The sequence below is a fragment of the Protopterus annectens genome, chromosome 2.part0, assembly GCF_019279795.1.
Source record: "Protopterus annectens isolate FY-2018-M chromosome 2.part0, PAN1.0, whole genome shotgun sequence".
Lineage (NCBI taxonomy): Eukaryota > Metazoa > Chordata > Ceratodontiformes > Protopteridae > Protopterus > Protopterus annectens.
In genome coordinates, this window is record NC_056728.1 from 1,553,122,701 (window position 1) to 1,553,138,709 (window position 16,009).

A 16,009-nucleotide genomic window follows, 5' to 3' on the forward strand; every position below is an offset into this window, starting at 1 on the left:
ACACACACACACACACACACACACACACACACACACACACACACACACACACACACACACAATCCTGGTACAGTCTGGCACAGCTGTAACACCTATGGGCCCTTCAGGTTAGACCTTACAGTAATTCTGTCTGCCACAATCCATCTCTTTCATTGGTACTGTAAGGCCCACAACAAAGGATGACAAATCTTCATGTGTGATGGGCCTAGTAGCAGAATGGTAATTGTGGTCAAGACCAAGGCTATTGTAGTGAGCTATACACTGTCACCAAGTGCATATGCACATACTGTAAAAGCTGACTTACTGCTGTATAGACCACACGCAATGACAATGTGTAACAATATGTCATGATAACTGATGAAGGAACAAGACTATACACTATCACTGCAGTACCTACACAGTTCAGACTCACAGGGATTCATTTCAGACAACATAGCAGGACAGTCTGCAATACATACAGGACACATGTAAATTACTAGGTGCATAGTCTCATAAGATGATACCAGGCTCTTGGCTCTGATGCCCTCATAAGCCTGGCCCAGACTTTCACCCATGTCCTTCCAAGCCAGCACCTGTTTCTTCTGTCCAGCTGGGGCACCTGCAGGATCCCAGGGGTGTCCCATCCATTTCCCACACAGTCATCCAGCTTCTTCTTTAAGAAGACTATACATGTACTCTGATAAACATGGGGATGGAGTGTATTTTACAGACAGTGTATTGTGTGGGACACTACACATTCCTGCCAACAAGTCCTATACATGTCACAGACCAGGTGAGAGCCTTGCGTGCATGATGCATGAGTGGGGTTTGTTTTACAGATATGCAGAAATGCCATCAAGGCTGGTTTGGAAATGGCCTTTTATGCCAGACACAGGTCACCTATGATAAGTCTGTATGAGATTGAATACAGGGACAGGGCTTTCAGCCTACCTGTATAGTTGTTACAGACCCTGGATTTGCCTGGTCAGGCACCTCTGTGGTCTCTGCAACTGCTGCATTTACTTGGCAAGGTACATGCCAAAGGAACCATTGTACATGGTAAGGCATCTGATAAGGGTGGGGTACAGGCATGTCATGGCCTCCTGGTTCCTGGATGACATACCCGTATTTCTGAGGTGGGCCATGTAGGCAGCCTTCAGTACAATGGTGCCCACACAGTGGGAAACTGTTAGGTTGCTACCAACCTTGGTGCACAAGTCACCTCACACCTGATTGCATGCTCAGTACATTATTACTGTCATAATTAGTGTGGATGACATCTGCCACAGCAGGGACAATGATGCCTCTCCTGGCATTCAGTTTGCAGAAATGCTTATTGCACCAGTCATTAATTGGGTGAGGGCCTCTTGGGGGATACTCACATCAGTAGGGGAATGTAAGACAGTAGCTAACTTGCAATCATCTGTACACCTGGTCAGCCACAGACCACTGCTTTTGTCCTGTACCTCAGATATGTATATCTCAAACAGTAGAGCCCCCCAGACTGAACCTTAGGTTACACTGCTTTGGAAGACTCTACCACTAGAGGTGGGTTCCACTACTCTGACTGAGTGGGTACTATCATTGGGCCAGTTAGCTACCCATCTGGTAACATACAGGTTGATGCCTAGCTGTGTAGGCATATGTATCCTGGCTGCCTGGGGATTATTGTGAGATAATTGGGCAAGGTGAAGGTAGGCATTGTTCACCATCTTCCTTTCTTCTCTGTGTTGGTTGACTACATCAGAGAGGTCAACCGGGTTTAACAGGGCTGATCTCCCTTTGACAATACCATGCTGTGTGGGCTCAGGCATTTTAAAGTTGCCAATGTCCCTGTTCATAATGTCCTTGATATTGCCTTCAATGCCCTTGCAAAGCAGGCTAATTAGGCTGATGTGCATATGACTGGCTGGGATGGTGGATTGCTCCACCTTTGTGTATAGGGGTGACAGTGGCTATCCTTTGTGCAGATGGGATGTCACTGGTGCTCAGGCTTTGGTCGACTACAGTGTGTAATGGATCTGAGAGCTCATGCTTGTGTTCATGTATGATGCAGCCAGGGATGGTATCAGGCCTATGGAGACTTCTGTGTGTTGCCTTTGAGAGGGCATTACAGACCTGCTTCGTGATGATGAGAGGAGGGAGGCAGGTGCTGTGCAAGCACATGTGTACTGAGGGAGGGACAGAGGGGTGATGTTTACACTTCACTTGTCTGCAGCCAGTCACCTATATCTATGATGTATGTGTATGCAGTGTTATTGACCACCACTACAGAGCAGATCTGTGTGCTGCCTCTGGGATTGCAGACACATGTGGAAGGCTCTGTGATTGGCCTTGTTGGATGTGTTCAATTTCACTCAAAGATATCCTTAGGGAGATTCACCTGTGATCTTATTTGCTTGTGCAGACCAAGGTGACTTTGCTTCCAATATGGGACCTGTACCTTCTTGGACCTGTCCAGGAATTATTTTCATCTATTATGGTATTTGTGCATTGTTGCTGTCCACCACGGATGTTTACCCTACCTTGAGGGAGATGTCCTGTCAGGTACTGCTGAGTCTATATAGCTATGTAGGTGCCCACATAGTATTGTGGTGTGGGTCTGGATACTACTGCTAGTTCCAACTGATGGGACATTGGCTGTAAAGCTACTTCTACCTGTTCTGAGGAGATTTATAGTCAGTTGTGTAAAGTTAATTTTGTTTGTCCCTGACAGGGAGGAGGCAGGAGAGATGGTGACCTTAACAGTGATATCTATGTCGTCAGATCTTACCAAGGAGGATGACACTGTAGGAGTGCTACAATGGCTACTCATGTTGGTTAGGACCAGATACTGGATAGTTCAACCTGTCATAAGAGTGTTGACCTGCTGATCTAGTGCATTGCCATTGACAAAGCCAAGGAATCTCTGTGCATTCATGCTCAGGTGGTATAGGTCATGCACACTATGGTTGGGTAGTGGAAGTCACCCAGGAGCAGGGTAGATGATTGAATCCTGACAAATTCCAGCAAGTCCCAATAGGTGTGGTGGGTGTACATAGTCATGGTTGGAGGCCTGTAGCTAGCTATGATTTGAGTAGGTGTTTTATCAACTGTTGACTGCACTCAGGATGTCTCCCATGCATCATACTGTTTGGCCAGCCTGGAGATGTATATGTGTATGATAATGTTCAACACTCCACCTTCTGTGGCTTTGCAGCCCTCCATTTTGGGTCTAAACGTATGATGGGATGAGTAACCTGCCAAGGTCAATGTGCTCCCCACAACTACAAAGCAGGTGACAGTGACTGCACAAATGTTGGCATCCTACAGGAGAAGGTATGCTTGCATTGTCATGGTATCCAAGCTAAGACACCTAGCTCCTGTTAGTGCAAAACATCTGCACACATCACTGGTGGGCAAAGGCCAGAAAATAGTGTCACTTTATGAATCTAGCTGAAACACTTATTTGCCAGCAAAGGCAATGTCGCATTCACAGGTCTTATCTGCAGGATATGACATCTGACAATCAAATGTATGCTATTATGTTATGACTTCAGTCTTTAATGGGTTTCCAGTGATGTGCCAGACAATAAATAACTGTATGAGGAATTGACTACAAATTTGAGGCAGATATGTAGTCAGTCTGGACAGTTGCCAGGTATGGAGTCGGTATATAACATACAGTTTAACACACACTTCTGTGCCTGTTTTGTACTATGCACATACCCTATATCAGTCTCTTACATTTGTATGATAGGCTTATGTATCATAGTAGCATTCACAGGTGACATATGAATATTTACAGCATCCCAGGTAGCTGGCTTAGCAGTATCATACTCAGTATTGGACAACAGACACTCCAGTAGTAGTTATAAATGAGTTGACCTTTGCTGGGGTGACTCAGGGGCTGGAGATGTGATTCATGTCAATGCAGATAAGGCAAGCAGGAATGGCCATAGGTGCCAGACAGCAGCATGTGAGTCCAGCAGGTCTTGTTGTGACCTAGTGTTTAACTTCCTATTTGACATTATTGCATCCCTCCTTCTGTATTCCATTACAAACTTATGTGATTGACATACCTGTTATAGTGCTGAAGAGTTCCCTCAGAATAATGGAATTGGTCAGGTTTGTGTAGTCGTAGTCTGTCTTTGTGTAGATGGGTTCAGATCTGTGTTGCATAGGCAGCAGCTTGCCTTTTGTAGGTAATGCTCATGAGCAGGTGATGGTCTGTGCACCAATTTGTGTCTCCCACTTGCTACTTGCATCCAGAGCAGCTGTGTTGTCTTTCCATTAGCCAATGCCACAGCAACACAGTGCTATAATTAAGTTCCTCATGTGGGCCTTGCCCCTTTTCCTTGCCTGTGTGGAGGACATTATGGAGGTGTGGGGGCTATAGCTTCACAGATGGTAGGTGGAAATACCTCTCATGACATGGCATGTGGAGACAGCCCAACAACATGGGGGACAAAGCTCCAGAATTGGGTGCAGATTGTAAGTGAGTATTGCTGTTATACACATAGAGGATTGCTAGATTAAGAGGTTCTGTCTGGACATGTATTTTCTGCGTGACTTGACATCTGACAGTGATATGTCTCTGACATACTTCTTAACTGTTCGGATGTCCACAGACTGCCTAGAGGTTTGCCTGTTATGTTTGGTCTGTTCCTTAGACAATATCTGTTTTGGAGAAACCAGTAGGATAATGTGAGGATTGTAGTCAGTAAATGTTGACATCCTTTAATGTTTCAGACATTCATGGATGTTATGTTACCAACAAACCCTGTAACACCAGCAACTATTTCAGTTTGTAACACCATTATGTGAGATATGCCCCTCTTTTTGGCCCCCTGTACCCCAAGTATGTCATGCTTTGTTCAGATGTCTTGCAGTGAGAGGTTCAGAGGTATGGTATATCATTATTCAGTGACTGCACTCCTGATAACATCCCAGTGACTTTGCAGACTCCTGGAAGTGGTATGCGATAGTGGCCATAACTATGGTCCCACACCCTGGACATTCTGTGGAAATCTGTACAGCTGAGAGTTATGTATGTCTGTCCATTGTTAACAGACTGCCAAGACTGTGTAGCAGTATTGAGGGTAAATGTTTGTTGGGCTGAGTAGGGAGAGTAGCAGATGTGAGTGTCATAGATCCTTTTCTATCTGACTATGCATACTGCTACAGTTGCTGGTGGTCTATCTTGTGTATATGTTTGTAGGGGCAGACTGAGAAATGTCCTATAACACCCTAGGATTCCCAGTAGACTGTGAGCTGGGCTAGTATATATTGGTGTAGTGTGTGACTGGCAATTAGGATATGTTTGTTCAAACAGTCGTTCTTCTATAGAGTTTATTTGGGGTACTGGTATGTTGTTGTGACTGTGGTGCAAGTGGTTGTGTGTGGACATTTCCGCAACAATATCTGCTTTTACCTACAGTTCCATCCCTGTAGTGCATGATATATTTGGAAATACATAGGTAATTCTCCAGAGCTGCTTTGGGGCAGTGTTGTGTTGGTCATACTGTGGTTCCGAAGGTGCTGGGTGAAATGGTTGGCAGCTCTCACTGTTTTTTCACTTCTGTTACAAGTCTGCAGTCATACCTTTCCACTGTCCAGATGACTAGACATTGTCAAGATGTGTGTCTCATATGTTTTATCTGATCCCCATAACTGTTGTGGGTTTCTGACAAATCACTGGATAATGTCATCATTGACATCAGTAAATTATGACATTCATTTGTGTTTCAGACTTGGAATCTATCAGGAATTATATCTTAAATCAAACTATGCTTCTCTAGCAGACTTCTACACATATAACAGCCATATCTCAAGGATGTCACTATTGTTTGCCCTTTATCCCCAGACTTTGTCAGGCTTTTTGCAAATGTCTTGCAGTACAATGATGATTATCTATAAATATATAGCTATGTATAACTATATATATATATATATATATATATATATATATATATATATATATATATATATATATATATGTATATATATATATATATATATATGGGTCTCATTCATATGACTGAAAGACCATTTGACCTAAACCCATTTGATCAAAAGTTCATTTGATCAAAAACCAGTATTCAAGGCATAAAAATGGGATTTGTCCTCCTCCTCAATGTCGTGCGACCCTGGAGTTGGTATATATAGTTAGGGGCTGTGTGGGCGGGGGGCAAAGCCCCCCACCCAGTTTCCTTTAAAAGAAGAAAATAAAACAAAAATTACAGATTTTAAACAAAAAATAGGTGGGGGGCTTTATATATATATATATATATATATATATATATATATATATATATATATATATATATATATATATATATATATATATATATACATGCCATCTCCAGGATCACATGACATTGGGGAGGGGGACAAATCCCAGTTTTATGCCTTGAATACTGGTTTTTGATCAAATGAATTTTTGATCAAATGAGTTTAGGTCAAATGGTCTTTCGATCATATGAAGTAGACCCATATAATATATATATATATATATATATATATATATATATATATATATATATATATTTGTATTTATATATGCATATATATGTATATGAGTACTACGGATATATGTTTTTCCCTTATGTTAAATGACTGTAGTGCATGATATGCTTGTAAAAACATTACAAATTTCCACAAGTCAGATGGTGTAGTGGCACATTGATGTGATTGTAGTGTCAGTGTCCTAGGTTTGAGAATTGTCAGTGCTGATTATTTTGTTGATGGGCAGAACAAAGGCTGACAGACACAGAGTGATTAAGGCACTTTTAACCAGTTGTAAGCAAGATTGCATGGTTTTGCGCAAAGCTAAGTGATGCTAACAGACGGCTGATCCCTCTTAGCTTCACTTAGCATGCTTACTCCCACTTACACCCGTGCTAGTTTTAATTAAAAAAAAGAAAAAAGGATGATAGGAAAGTGGTGAAATGGAGGCAGGCAGGGGGTAAAACATTAGGAAATCCAGCTAGGGATGTGCAGGATGGGTGCAGGAAAGGACTATAGCTCTACATTTCTTCTGCAGCAACAGCTGTGAATAATGCATAGAATTTGGAATTTACAGCCTCACACCTCACAGTGAGGGGTGTTGGCAACAGACATTTGTAGAATAATTAGTGGGTAGAGTGATTAATTTCACTGTACATGGGGGCAAAATGTAGAGCTATGTATGGGGCAATGTTTTTTTTTGTGAGAACATTCTGCAGGCGATGGGCCATTCTCCACTCCCACGCCCATGGGGGACGGTCCCCTGAACCATTTCCACCTGAAGGTGGTGCAGGACCAGTGGAGGAGGATGTTCTGGGTTTGGTCCCAGATGTGCTGGGGCCCAGTGCCACAGCCAGTTGGGGTGGGTCAGGTGGATTCGCTGGTATCTGCCTTCCCAAATGTGCTATGGTGTTGAAGTTTCCCAGATTTAATTGTTACTCATCAGCAAAACATTTCAAAGTTAGTTTTAACAGCATGCATGAGTGTTCCAATTATCCAAAAACAACAGATTTGAAGCAGTTGCATAGCAAACAAACCACATGCACAAATGGAACAACAGTAACCATTGTAACAGCATGCCAGTAACAATGATGGCAACAAGCTGCCAATGATGGTATTTAAACAAGGTATGTTAGCATGCAACCAATTAATTACATGAACAACAATGGAACACATGCCCCAACAATAGGTTTTGAGAGAAACGTACCCATGGTATATGAATAATAATTAGTGATGCAGATGAGGGGTGGAGGAGAGAAGAAAAGTCCATTAATAACTACATAGGCTTTTATTTTTCACAACACTACTGCTCAATACTCTAGAGGTCTGCCCTCACTTTACTTCTACCTATGGCCCATAGCTTGTGTAGCACATACATATGTGTTAAACTGTCAACCTGTAATGGTATGGGGCAGATTGAGACAACCATGGGTACATTACTAGAAGGGGCCTGTACATGTCAGGGTTACATATCTGACATAGAAGGGGTACCCTGCACTGCTGTTGTGTGTCTACTACTGGCATACTTCCCTGGATTCCTGTCTGTGTCCAAGGCTATTGGCAGAAGTGACCACTAGCCGTGACAGTGTGACACTTGAGAGACATGTATCGGGGAGATGGCATGATGTATGTACCTATCCTGCTGTCATTTGCAGGCATATGGGTTTGGACAATGGAATAGTTTTACACGGTATATTAGTATACCCTTCACACAGCTACTACACACATTTCTTTACCTGTAAGACCTGTGGAGAAAATATCTATCACTTTCTGAATGTTTCTACACATATTCAGGTGTATTAGTATACCTTTCACACAGCTACTACACACATTTCTTTACCTGTGAGACCTGTGAGGAAAATATCTGTTAACACATTCTGACTGTTTCTACAAATATTCAGGGTTTCTATTGTGTATATATGGAAACATCTCAGTACCACACCCTGGATTGGAACCATGTCTGGGTGTGCTAAAATGAACAACAATACTATTTCCAACACACTGAGCTACTGAAGAGCTGCTGTTTTTTTTTTTGCTTGACATATTTCTAACTATTACTCTCTGGGTTGGGCAGTCTGACCTTGTAATCCTGAAATTCATGCATGGCAGATAGTTAATGTACTGTGTATTACTCCTTTGAAATAATACAATCTGGAAAGCAAAGGTTAACACAAGAATGCAATGCATACTAGCTGTTTCCCAGAACAGCCTCAGTTGTTTTATGCTGTCAATGACATATTTGCTGTAAAGAGCCTGTACACATTCTATTTCTACAACAACATACCAGAGTAAACACAACAGTTTGTTAAATATTTTTATTACAGTGAAATTAAACTTTTATTAATGGACATCCTGTGGATAAGTATTAGTGTGACAAATGTGTTTAATTCATTAGACACAGTACACAATATACCTACTGGCAGTAAACAATGTAGTCCTTCTATTTTATGGCACTAACTATATATTGCAAGACTGATCTGTACTCACCAGCCTGTTGGCGAATCCTTGTCAGTTTTTTGGAATGGGCTTCAATGTTCATAGCCCTCTTCTGCAGCTGGAGGGGTGAATAAGCATTATGCATACCTGTCTATCATATACTCAGGCTAGAATTTGATACAGCCGTATCAGAATACTTACAAACTGCTGAAGCATGCAGGTCCCGAGCATCTTGGATCCATTGGACCAAGAGTTCCCCCTTCCTATGCTTTAGGTTGGCATAATGATGCCATACCTGCTCACCAGTTTGGGAGATTCCAGTGGCACCGGTGAGGTTACGTGCCAGATGGTCCCGGGCCTTCACTTTGTACTGAGAGTCCTGGTACTGACCCTGCAGCAGTCTGTCATCATGGTGTTCTATGAGGAGTCCAGCCATGACCCTGGACTCAAAGATGCTGCAGTGTTACACCCAAAAGCGTGCTCCCTCTCCAACACTAGACATGTTCCTGCAGAGATCAAACTACAACAGGTTATGGCTGTATTCCAACCTGCACAGTTTAAATAAGGTCATATTTCTGCCCTTTGTGATCAGTGGACCATTTTGAAAATGCTGAGCACAGCTTAGCAACGCACAAATATGCTAAGAGGAGTTAAGCTGTGCTTAAAGGGCTAGATGCTGAGCAGTGCTTAACAATGCGCAATTCCTCTTAGCTGAGCTGACCACTGCTTAAAATTCACATCTAAGCAATGCTTAACCTGACTAAGCAGAGCTGAGCACTGCTTACCATTGCTCAGTTTTTATTTTAATAAGCTATCAGGACTGTGGATTAATTCATCATTACTGACATATTATTAAGTGTATATGATTTACTTTACATGACATCCTCCATGTGCTTTCATTACATTACCTTTGGGGTGTGACTATACTGTATGGGACACTTGTGTATACATGGGCAATTTCACATGTTATATGCACTCACACTTCCATTTTGGACCTGTTACACTACCCTGGGTGAAAAATATTGATTTCCACATAATTCAACATTAAAAATAATTTTAACAATGCTTTCCCATGTAAAATTAAAGTGCCTATCTTGGTACTCAAACCACGAATGCCTGCATGCTAAGCCAGGACTCTAACCTCTATGCTATTTTGTCATTAGTATTTTAGTTGTATATTTTTATGTATCTGCTATGGGATGTTTAAGCAATGCTGAGCAGGGGGACTTAATGTGCAAACCTGCTCAGCTACACTTAAACATATCTTAGAATGTAAAAAAATATATTTTTAATACAACCACTTTATTTACATGTATCTGTACTCCTTGTCAATCACAGTAAGGGAAAGTCTAAGGTGACAGTACAGGGACAAATCATTGGCAGATCAGTCAGGGTTTATGTCAGGTGAAAATGACAGAATTTGTGTTTCAGACTTCATAACCTTCAGAAAAATCCGTGCACATGCTAAACTTGTTATTCTATCAGCTTTCCAAGATTCTATGAGCAATATTTAAGAGGTGTCGCTATGTGTGTGCCTTTGTTCCTCTATTATTTATGGCTTTCTACAGCTTTCTTGCTCTAGGAGGTTAAGATGTATGTGAGGCAGCATCTGGGCATCCTGCAGAAACCTGTACAGTTGAGGGGTATGGCCATACGGCCCTTTTACAATGGCAGACATTTGTGATTCAGTCTTCATGCCCTTCAGGAGGTCCATGCTAATGCAAACCTTTTATTCTAGCAACTTTCTGGGTTTGAAAGTGAAATATTTAATGTTTCCCTATTTTTGTGCCTTTGTCCCCCATTATTTATGGCTTTGTACAGCTTTCCTGCTCTAGGAAGTTGAGTGGTATGTGAGGTGGCATCTAGGCATTGTGCAGAAACCTATACAGTTGAGGAGTGTGGCCATATGGCACATTTACAATGGTGAACATTTGGGTTTCAGTCTTTATACCCTTCAGGAAGTCTCTGCTAATGCAATCCTTTTTATTCTACCAACTTTATGGGTTTGTAAGTGCAATATTTAAAATGTGTCCCTATTTTTGTGCCTTTCTCCACCTATTATTTATGACTTTGTACAGCTTTCTTGCTCTAGGAAATTGAGATGTATGTGAGGCAGCATCTGGGCATCCTGCAGAAACCTGTACAGTTGAGGGGTATGGCTGCACAGCACTTTTACCATGGCAGACATTTGGGATTCAGTCTTCATGCCCTTCAGGAGGTCCATGCTAATGCAAACCTTTTATTCTAGCAACTTTCTGGGTTTGAAAGTGAAATATTTAATGTGTCCCTATTTTTGTGCCTTTGTCCCCCATTATTTATCGCTTTGTACAGCTTTCTTGCTCTAGGAGGTTGAGAAATATGTGAAGGGGCATCTGGGCATTCTGCAGAAACCTGTACAGTTGAGGGGTATGGCTGCACAGCATTTTTACAATGGCAGCCATTTAGGTTTCAGTCATCATATTCTTCAGGAAGTCTCTGCTAATGCAATCCTTTTATTCTACTAACTTCATGGGTTTGTAAGTGCAATATTTAAAATGTGTCCCTATTTTTGTGCCTTTCTCCACCCATTATTTATGACTTTGTACAGCTTTCTTGCTCTAGGAGGTTGAGAGGTATGTGAGGTGGCATCTGGGCATCCTGCAGAAACTTGTACAGTTGAGGGGTATGGCTGCACAGCACTTTTACAATGGCAGCCATTTGGGATTTAGTCTTCATGCCCTTCAGAAGGTCCATGCTAATGCGAACCATTTATTCTAGCAACTTTCTGGGGTTGTGAGTACAATATGTAATAAATGTCCCTAATTTTGTGCCTTTGTCCCCCATTATTTATGGCTTTGTATAGCTTTCTTGCTCTAGCAGGTTGAGAGGTATGTGAGGCAGGCATCTAGACATTCTGTGGAAACCTGTACAGTGGAGGGGTATGGCCATACGGTACTTTTACTATGCAGGGGGTGCGTGACAGAACCTGTCACACACCCCCTGCATTAATTTCTTGCTCCACTAACCATTTCAGTGTCCGCAGACACTGAAATACTCGTTTTATTTGAGTTTAGTGTCCACGGACAGAGAAATGTTTTTCAAAAGTGCAGTATGGCACTTTCTGAGTGCAGGGGGTGTGTTAGATGTGTGTGCACTACTTAAACATGCCCCTTGCACTCAGTAGTGTTCATGTCCATTTAGCCATAACAGCAACATGCCTTCCTGAATATGCAAGGTGTGCTGCTGTTAAAGCTACGGCTACACAGACACGATTCACTCCGTGCAGGAATAGCACTATTCCTGTGTGAAGTTTATTGAATCTAGGGGTGTATTTTTTCTATATTGCTGATTTTTTAAAACTGTTCTTGCTGATGAATTGCATGTTTTGTCTGCTGTACCACAGACTAAATTCAGACCTGCTGAATCTGGTTCTGTTTGCTAAATTGAGCACTAAACCAGGCTATGTTTTGTTGTAGAGGGCCCCTCCTGCATCCTTGTGGCAGAAGGGTGCAGTTAGGCCTCATCTGATTGTAGGTTGCTGACACAGGGCTCAGTTTTGAGCTTTTTAATTGGTTAAGTTGTTTAATTCAGTTTGCTTACTGTTGCTACATAAGCCCTGCATTTGTGTTTGTTTTACACAGCTCCACAGAGTTAGGCAACCAGCCACTGCTCTGCTGTTTTCATCTATTTATGTGTAGCACACCACCATGCACCATCGCACACTACCATGCAGTGGGGGTAAACACTGGTGGTTATAGACACAAAAACTTCAGTAGATAAATTTTCCATTAGTAACTGTCCATGATCCAGCCGAGAAGTCCTTAAATTGAACTTAGCTGCTCAGAGAGCACCTCATCTGTGCTTTAGCCCCTTAGACAGTCCCAAAACCACCAAATCTACAATAGTTCCATGCCATTTAGAGAACACCCTGCTAGAAGAGACCCTTTATAGAACACCACATTAGTATAGACCCCGTCTAGAGCACCCCAGTTATACTATACCCCTCTATTTTCTCTCTCCAATGTGAAAACAGGATTTAACCTAGCATTATGGATGTCAGTTTTCCTCCATTTCTCCTGCCAGCCTGACTGACATGGGTATCCTGAGGCAGTGTAGCAACTGCTTAATGTACACTGTCAACCCTCTACTCCTAAATCACCCAAGTACAATTTGTGAGAGATGCATCTAGACTAAGAATCTGGAATCCTTGGTTTCTTGCACATAGAACAGTAATACTGAACAGGTTGACAGCTCACATACTACACCTCCTATGGAAAATGATGCAGTCAACACATAAACCATCATATGTGGAGGTACTCATCAGAAACCTAACTAAACACCAGATACCTTCCAAACACAATCATGCTACACCAAATACAGCACATACAGAACTCAATACACATAGAAACACAAGCACCAGTATCTTAGCAAATAAGACCCTAAGGCAAAGCACATCTAAATCAAATGTTTTGTCATAGGTGACTCCATTGTGAAACACACAGATGTCCCAGTTATCAGGCTGGACAAGGAAAATGTTACTGTCAGTTGTTTACTGGGTGCCAGGATCTGTCAGATCATGCATACACTCAAGTGTCTTAACAACAATTATCTTTATGACTCTGTCAAAGTTCATGTTGGTGTGAATGACTTGAGACGTACCTCACTGGACTGTATGAAGAGAGACATGATTGAGCTCTATGAATATTCAGCCCAGGCAGGTAGGTCCCTAATCTTGAGCAGCATTCTACCCTCACCTAGGATGATACCACAATTTAAACAAAAAATAATTGACTTCAACAATTGATTTAGTTTCTGGTGTAATTCTAAGGGGATCCAGTTCCTGTCAGCCTGGGATGACATGGTTGGTAGACTGTGCTGCTTTGCCAGAGATGGTCTTCACCTCTCAACTCTAGGCTTTCAGTTACTGGCTAAGGCACTTTCCTCCCCCATAGTGCCTTTTAGGCAAGGTCTCCATAGCAAAACTTCCAATGTGAAAATATCACTCACAAATAAATTAAGGGTTATGGTGCTAAATGCTAGGAGTTTAAATCAGAAACTGCGCTCTCTAGAAGGACTCCTCTCCATGGAGGATGCTGACAACTGTGCAGTCATAGAAACCTGGTTCAGGGCCACAGAGAGTATCTAGACCTTGCAAAACTACAATGTCTTCCACACTTTCAGACCACTAAATAAACATGTGAGAACTAAAGGAGGAGGAGTGTCTATGTTCATCAAAGATAAATACACCTCTAGACTAGTCAGACAGGAAAAGTCCATGGAGTTACTCCAAGTTCAACGAACTGTGAGTAAGACCCCCCTTCAAGTCATCATTAGCTATAGGCTCCCTTCAATGAACCAAGATACCCACATTGCTTATTTGGACCTGCTTAAGTCAATCAAATTACAAAAAAGCACTCTAGTCATGGGCAGTTTTAGATATCCCTCTTGGAAACTTATATGAGTACCAACATGCTTACACAAAGGTTTCTGGACTTTGTTAACACTAATGCCCTGGAACAAATAGTATGCAATCCCATAAGGGGCTCAAATATTCTCTACCTGGTCCTCACCAATATGCGTGACCATTGAACGATTACAAGTATAGGACCCTCATTGGCTAAATCTAATTACAAATCAGTTACATCTGAAGTATCTATAACACCTGAACCCCCTCTTAGGTTAAATCAAGCTAAAAATGTTCACCAATGCGAATTATACCCTCCTAACAGATGGTATAAGTAATTTCCTAACTTCTGTTTCCACAGATGGCATTGATAACTATACTAAGGTATACACAAATGTACTGCACAAACATTTACACAAATTAATTGACACAGCTGTACCTGATAGGATCAAAACAAGAACCTCAAGAAAAAATAGGACTCCCTGGTGGACATTTAGTGTTAATAAGTTATACAAGAAGAGGAAGAGGTTGCTGTCTAAGAATAAAAAAGGGATGCCCTAGCACTGGAAGAACATCCTCCTTTGCTTGATCAAACAAGACAACTTTTAAAATTCTCTTAGGGCAACCTCAAAAAAAATTAACAACCATAGCTAAGTATTACCATAAGGCATTCTTCATCTATATCCATAGCCTAAAAGGTAGGACCTAGACATATGCTGAATTAGACATGGATAGCATCACACCCACACTGATCCTGAGAAAATAGCTAACATATTAGCTGACAGGTTTGGTGAAAATTTCACCCCCTGTCCCCTTCAAACATTCCACAAAGCATTCCATTTACATCTACCTCACCTTGCATCTTTAAAGAGCAAGTCATTAATGCTCTTTTCCTAGGTCAAAAACACATCCTCGATGGGACCGGATGACATCCCAGGTTGTGTTTTAAATAGTCTAAAACATGAGTTAGCAACTCCATTAGGTACTCTCTTCAATCACAGCCTGTGTACTGGTTTTGTCCTTACTAAATGGAAAACAGCAACTGTCATCCACCCTCATAAACAGGGTACAGCAACACACCCTGGGAACTACAAACCCATAAGCTTAACTGGCCTTATCTTTATGGCCATGGAACGAATCATCACAGACCATATAAATAAGGATATAGGTGATCTCCAAACCTTTGATCTGACACAGTTTGGCTTTGTTAAATGCAGGTCATGTCTGTTAAACCTGGTGGACTTCTTTAAAAATGTCACCAGAGCCATAGATGAAGGCAAATATGTACATACAGTCTTACTTGACTTAAACAAGGCACTTGACACAATCCTATATTCAAGCATCATTAATAAACTCTCCTAGATGAATATCAGCACTTATGTCATCAGGTGGGTTGCTAACTGGCTCACCAACATATTACACTCAGTCAAAGTAGACATGCATCTGGAGCATTTCTCCCCGGGCCTCCACTGAAAATTGGCTTCATTCTAAGTCAGACTTTCCTGGTAAACAAATGCTAAATAAATAAATAAATAAGTTGGGGACTTTACCGCAAGCAGCAGACCTGTCACCAGTGGGGCTCCACAGGGATCATTGTTGGGCCCCCTATTGTTTGGAATAGCTTTTCAGACATTCAGGCCAAAACAGAGGGGCTATGGCTTACTACATTTGCTGACACCTGCAAATTAGGTGCAATAATTGAATCCCCAAATTATGTCAATATAC